Consider the following 7,372-nt stretch of genomic DNA (forward strand, 5'->3'; position numbering starts at 1 on the left):
TTACATTACATTACTTACATTACATTACATTTTGGAGTGTTTCTGAGATTTTTTCGCATATACAAATCTTCTCGCGGCTCTATATTCTGCCGCCTCGTCAGGCCTTCTGGTCTTCCAGAAGGCCTGACTCGTTGGCAATCATTTATTTTTTAAAACTGCACTTTTGAACAAGGGCATTTGTTGGGAAGACTGAAGAGGACGTAAAAAACATGAACAACCAAGTGTAATTTCCCCAATATTTTATTTGAACAGCTCAAAACTACATCTTTTTAGCGATTATTTGCTTCTTCCCACTTTGGCTAATCCACACTAAGAAAGCTTTCGTCCATGGACCTTTCTTTTCCATTAATGGAACTTTGTGTTGCTCACTATAATAGAAAAAAGTGTTGATACATGCATAAATAAAAATAATGGTGAGATACAACCGTATTTTTAATATTTATGATGTCCACTAACCGCCCAAACAGCACATGCATAAATGTTTTCTTCTTTCATTTGAAAACATTTTCGTAGGAGGAAGACTAAGGCAGTCGTACTTAATACAATAGCATATTTAAATATAATCTGATTTGAGTATCCAACTTTGTAGTTATAATCAAGAAGGGATTTATTCTTGGTACTTATAAATGGTTAGAATATAAGATGTGTCTTTTGTTAAGAACCGAGTAGAAGATTCGACAGCAATCGTACCATGTTAATGGCCTTCTCTAAAAAGGCGAACCTTTTTTTGTCGAATAACCCAGGGATGAGTACCAGAACCCCTTCTGTAATCTCCGTATTTTTTTTCTTACACGGTTTTCTTGAATACCAGTTAAATCATAGATATTGTTTAATCTAACTGAAGAGATTCCAAGCTAAAAAAAGTTGTCTGTCTCCCCTCCCTCAACACACACACACACCCACACACACACACACCCACACACACACCCACCCACCCACACACACACACACACACACACACACACACACACACAAACACACACACACACACACATTCTCTCTGTGTTGAAGTTCTTTTTAACAAATAAAAAAAAAGAAAACAGTTACTAGGAAACAAAAGAGATATTCATACTTAGGTTTAGCCGGGATAACAACACATCCCGGCTGGACATTCACCATATCCATTACTGGGGCATGGGACGCCAGAGTCTGCGGGAGGAACGCAATAGGCCGGTTTGAAGAGTCCGCATGGCGGATAATTGGGATAATTGCGCTTCTGAAGTACATCTTGACCTGTTGTGAATCACATATGGATAAAAATCACATATACAGTGTCGGTGGCTAGTGGTGGTGGATATTTACCTCGCCGATGAGCGGCTCGCTAAATATCCACCATTATTAAATTCTCAACCTCGGATATTGCATTTCTAGTTTTCTGATTGGTTCACTTAATCCCGGTTATCAGTTCGTATACCTATGTTTGACCTTATATGGGAAATGAGTGCGGCAACTGCCGCTCAACGTAAAATGTTTCTGTGGAAAGCGACAGTTCCATCAAAAAATGTTTGAAAACAGCAAATTTGGCGAGCTTTATGAACAAGAAATAATCAGCAAAAACCACAGAAATGCCATAGTAAAATTAACTACGCAAAACAAAAGGATTGATGCGAAAAGTTTAATTAATAATACTTTTAAACGCACAAAAAGAGCGAGTGAATAAAGTAGAAAAGCAGCAAATAATTTACGAAAGAACGGCAAACTGACATAGTTTCATTCAGTGTACGTCATAAAACTAGGATCAGCACTTCTGCGAAGTTTGTTTCCTTTCAATCTTGGTTTTGTCCTTTTATACTTCAATAAACCTGTTCCACTTTGAGCTCAATTTCGCTTCAAATAATATAGCAGTCTTGATGACATCCGTGGAGCCGTAAACAAGTCTAAACACTTGCTTCGTTCGACTTGCACAAGACTTGTAGTTTCCAGAAAAGTTTTTGCTTCGGAGCTTCCCGTAAATCTTAACTGTTGTCACAATTTCCAGGATATATAGACGACTTTACTGGAGATTGTTCGAGGAAAATCTTGGGAAGAAAACTCGCTTGCTCGCTTTACTCGTGTGTTTCATTCAACTCAAGAAGTGAACACCGCGCCAGGAATTTTCCCACCTCCTCATACTATCACTTCGTTTACATCAAAATGAAATGTCCAGTCGATTTAAACTTAAAGAAGAATCCGCGGGCTGATAGAATAATTGTTAACTAGTCACCTCCACTTCGTTGAATAGTTGTTTAATAATGCAAGGCAAATATCTAATTCTACCTGAGAGCATTACGCCGATCTTAGCTCATTCGCAGATGCCCGCCATTGAAGCCTCGTTTTGAAACGTTTAAGCAATAAGTGCCTTTCTAAGCAAAGTGCCTTTTTCAGCTCAGTTACACCACACAGAAGTGGTTTGCCTTTCATACTCGTATATTTTCGTGCACTATGACAGCTTACCTTACTGTCCACACGCTAAACGGTAGAATTGTCCGCCATCTTTTCTTTTAGAGTCAATTATTGCACCTGTCGTCACACTTGCCATATTTAGAAAAGAGTGGTAATTCAAGCCTTTGAAATTTAACTATCTTCCAAATATGGCAAGCCAAACTCTTGAAATACTACTGTCTTATCATTTTCAAGTTTTCCCGAGAATACAGTGGTTTACATAAAATGTTTCCTAATTGATTATTCAGCATTATTCTCTTCACTTGATTTCTTGAAAGTGTATCGATATAATTGTTGTGCTGATCAATTTTAGAGCGGTTTTCACGTGAGTGTCGAAAGTTATTCACGTTTGCATTGGATTTGCATTTCTACGCTTAGTGATTGGTTTAAAATTCTCGCGCCACTTTCTCAGCCAATCATAAGTAAAACCAAAACCAATTGTGACTCGCTTGCGCACGTTTTCCCGCGTTTCGTGCCAGCTACGTGTATTTGCTTCGAGTTTTGATTGGTTTACTTGATTGTCTGTTTCCTTTGTGATTGGCAAAAGTAATAACTTTGTCTTTGGTTTTACGACACTCAATTGAAAACTGCTCTTCTTACTTGGGAACTAAAGCGTCCATACAATTCTTCAAATCATTTTAAACAAGTAAGCGAGAATTTATCGAAAGTGGATAAAAAACCTCTTTGGTGATCCCGTCCAGGAGCTGCATCCAGCATCAACGCGGTTAACAGGAGAAAGAAGCAAATAGCCTTCATGGTCGACATCCTTTCTGTTCAGCATTGTTGTAAAGTGGGTAGAAGAAAAAAAGAAAACATCACTAAGTAAAGGAACTAATAAAAGAAAAAACAGAGCAGGAGCAGGAGCAGGAGCAGGGGGGCAAGGGGGTACAGCCCCCCCCCCAAAAAAAACAATTTGTTGGGGGGGGGCTCAGCCCCCCACGTTTTGGTGCCGAAAATATCACGAGCGCAGCGTGTAAAATTGGTTTGTCAAGATATATCTTCGGATATCTTCGGATATCTTCGGATATCTTCGGATATCTTCAAAAAGTTGCTGTAGCGGAAAAAAGGTGCTCCAAATATGAAAACCTGCCGAGTATTTTTGGGTCAGTCTTACGAAACCACAGTTATAACGGTTTCAATAAATCGTGAATGAAATGCAAACGCGCACACAGAAGCCAATGCAATGTGGTGCAGTTGTCAATTATCCGCCTGTGGTGTAACCTATTTATTTCATTATTCAATAAAAACGAGAGCCTGTCTTGTTGTTAAGTTTTGAACGTCTAGTAGATTTATACTTCGCCCTCATCAATTATCACACATAGAAATCGAGAGCGAATTGTTAAATAATACCTCGTGGACACAGCAATCATGTCATACATGTGGTTTGCGCAGGTCCAATGCACTATAAATAACTTATCTTCAAGATATGACACTTCACAAATCCACTCCACTCCATGTTTTACAATATACACTTCACATTTCCAAAACCGTGGTTGTCAAAAAGCTGTTGAGTACAGCCAAAGAATTTACCGACCAATTCATAACAGAGGCAAAGATTTTAAATAATTTTGTCACCTTGACGGTTTTGACACCCTACCGTCTCGGAAAAGTTCGCGCCAAATTCACGTCATTTGCTGCCATCTCCTGCAGGGGAAACAAGTCAAGCTCTCGCGCTTCGCGCTTGCTTTCGTGCTTCGCGCTCTGTAAGCTCGACTTGTAAGCAAGCCAAACTGGGTGCTAAAGTTTGGTGTCATATCAACGGCTAGATAAAATAATTTTAATTGCTAAATATTTTCAAGTGTTTTTAAACAGAATGGGAGGAATTAGAACGCATCGATTTTCTTTTTATTAAACCAAACCAGTAAGTGGGGACTCTTTGTACACGTACTGAATTGGAGCAATATGTCGATAAACTCCAGCCTCTACACCTTCGCAGCCAGCAATTAACAGGAAATAACGAATTATCTTTTGAGAATACAGTTTCAGAGTTCGTAATGCTACTAACGTTGCCGATATACGCAGGCAAAGGCCACTAGACACGTTTTAGAATAACTTTCAAGAAATTTCCCTTACCTAAGTTTTCCAGGCGAGTTGTTCAAAAGTTGAAAGGGTTGTTGACTCTCCAGGTATCACGAGGCAAGAATGATAGAGTGCTTGTTCACTGTTGCCTTATCAAAAGATTTTTCATATGGTTTATCCGACCCATTGTGGGGCAAGTTTTAACAAGTCTTAACATGTGGATCTTGTTTATTTATATATACAATAGATTTTACACTTCACTGTACTCTGTGTACTTTGCCGCATTTGTTCTTTTAGTATCAATCCAAGATGATATTTGTAAAGGAGACTATACTCTCGCAACTTCTACGTCTGTTTTCACATTCAAACGCTGGTTTCTACCGGCTGATAGTTGGCGAGGGGCGAAGCCCCGAGTCAACTATCAAAAGCCGGTGGAAACCGAGAGCGAGCCGTCTAATTGTGTTAGCATAACCCACTGACCGATCTATTAAACTCAGAATATCACTAGAATTGATTTATTGAAGGTTTTGATTGATAAAATTATGCGAAAACTAAGCGCGCGCTCCGAGAGCCTTCTACGGATCAATAGTAGGCACCTGTGTAGCCAATCAGATTGCGCGATTACCAATAGTAGGTCAGTGTGGTTATGCTAACTATAATAAGTATAAATCTACTAGCGTACTATCACGAATGCTGTTCTCTGATTGGCTAAGGTTCTCACTATCTATTCTGTTGTAGAAGGCGAGTAGCGAAACAGTGTGCTGTTGTCAACAGAATGGTCGCCGCTTTTTCGCTTTAATAAATTGTCCGTGAAGAGGGACCTGGATAATTTAGTATTCAAAGCAACGTTGAATACGTGTGAGCAAGTTTCAACTAAATCGGCTGAGTAGAAATTGCTGCACAGTTGACTGTTGAATTTTCGCATCAAAATATTGTTGTTCGGTATTTTCGCCAGCTATTGCAACAACGCTGAATTAATGCTAAGATCAGTTCTGTTATTTGAAAGCTCAATACCACCTAAAACACTGCTGAAAAATCTGAAACGATTGGAAACTCTCTGCAAAAGTTATAAACAAATGAAGCATAAGTTGTTTACCGTGCGAAAATTGTAAATTATAAAATTTTCAATCTTTTTCGAATTAGAAAAAATCCACCGATTGTTTTTCCTTTTATTTTCTAGTGTCCAAAAATCCAACATAAAGCAAACGCTCTTATCTAGGTTCGAGCGTGAAGTCTCGATGAAACTCGTCGAATTTGGCTCGACAAGATAGCCAACTCTCGTCCTTCAGTTTTAAGCGCTTTGGAAACCCCTCACCTTACAGTAAATTATTCCTGCCGCATTCCTTACTCGTTGAGTGTGTGCAAAGTTTCTTCACGGTCACTCGTTGCTTTTGATAAATACTTCTTCGAGTTGTTATGGTATAAAACAAATCGACCACATTTTTCCATAGTCTACACTCTTATAGACCATAGAAATGACGCCATAAAATGTCCAAAACTTTGCAGTGAAACCACTCGCCTACGGCTCGTGATTCCACTTGAGTTTTGAACATTTTCTGCGCACGTCATTCACATCGCAACATCACGCCACGTCATGCATCGAGCGCGCACGCAGAGGAAACTTTCTTACCACATTTAGGGTGGATAACCGTTGCGGTCACTTCGCTTGCAGTTTGCTCTCTTAAATGGTAGGTGACCCCTACTTTTTTTCTTAGCGGGACACTTTTGTTAACGATTATCTGCGTTATGCTAGAAAATGAAACATATCTATCATTAAAATTTTGATTTTTTCTGTCCCACGAACGTTCGAATTTCCCTTTTTGAGCTTTTCGTTTTGCCGTGCGACGGTTTCATGTGCCTATTTTGGGGTTAAGTCTTACAAAAAGGATGGCATCACTTAGAATTATTTACGCAACAGACACACTTCTACAAAATATGACTAAGATTGTTTGCCTCGGTTTACTCATCTTTGATATTTTTAACTACAAACCCTCTAATTCATGCTAAATTACGTGCGCCTTTTTTTTTCAAAATCAGGGTAGTTTTTCATACGCTTTATCTTTAAAACAAAGTCGAAGATCCTAACTTTTTTTACATTTCTTACACAAGTAACTCATAATCCGACCGCAGTAAATATTTTTAAAAAATCTATGGATCCAAGGTAAACGACGTTTCGTTCGAGTTATCGGGCGCTTCGAAAAATCGAGGGTTCGAAAGATTGAAAGTTTAAGGTATGTTTCGAATGAGACTCTCCGATAGTCGCACTAGCTAATTTCTTTCTGAGAACATCACAATCAAACCCGTAAAAGCGTTTGCCTCAATGAGAAGGCAACTGATTTAAGCATGAGTGGCACAGTCCAAAACCACAAAAGCATACAAGTTACCAAACAGTAAACCCATGGCAAACCTTGACAACCATACACCGATTTTAAGGTCAGCAAAATGTTCTTTAGGTTAAAGATAAAAAAATGATAAAATCCTTACCTTTGTGGCTTCAATTTAACTTAACGAAAAGAAGAAATTGTAGTTCTGAAATAAAGTAAAACAGAAACAATATCAATTTGAGAAGTATTAGTGTAAGAAAAGACAACGTTAAGTTCAGTTTAGTTCACCTACCTCGTTCAGCACCTCTCGAACGAATACCAAGCTTGACTGTTACAGCGTGTCTTTTCACTGCATAGCATTCAATTCGTGCCGTGCAATGATTGGTCCGATATTCGCGTGAGCAAATTTTTCCGAAGCAGCCGATGGTTTCCTTGGAGGCCGCTACGTGCAGAAGTATTACAATAAAATTTACCTTACTTCTTCGGAATAATAAAAGTATACCAAAATCTACACTAGCAGTGCTTGAATTTTTCTAACAAATGCCATATTGTAGATTGATATCCGAAATTTTTTGTGCGATAAAAGTACCGGCACCTGTGTTTTTCTG

General features: G+C 38.8%; 1 long non-coding RNA gene across 1 annotated transcript; it reads right to left on the reverse strand.

Annotated features, from left to right (window-relative positions):
• Nucleotides 1–222: 222 nt before the first annotated feature.
• On the reverse strand, nt 223–7,146 carry LOC144632714 (uncharacterized). The gene is made up of 5 exons (XR_013566932.1): nt 7,057–7,146; nt 6,925–6,969; nt 3,102–3,191; nt 1,073–1,233; nt 223–368 (listed from the first exon to the last, which is right to left on the reverse strand). It is a non-coding gene; the product is annotated as an uncharacterized LOC144632714 (long non-coding RNA).
• Nucleotides 7,147–7,372: the final 226 nt, after the last annotated feature.

This window comes from Oculina patagonica, chromosome 1 (genome assembly GCF_052425735.1).
Source record: "Oculina patagonica isolate OP01 chromosome 1, crgOcupat, whole genome shotgun sequence".
Classification (NCBI taxonomy): Eukaryota; Metazoa; Cnidaria; class Anthozoa; order Scleractinia; family Oculinidae; genus Oculina; species Oculina patagonica.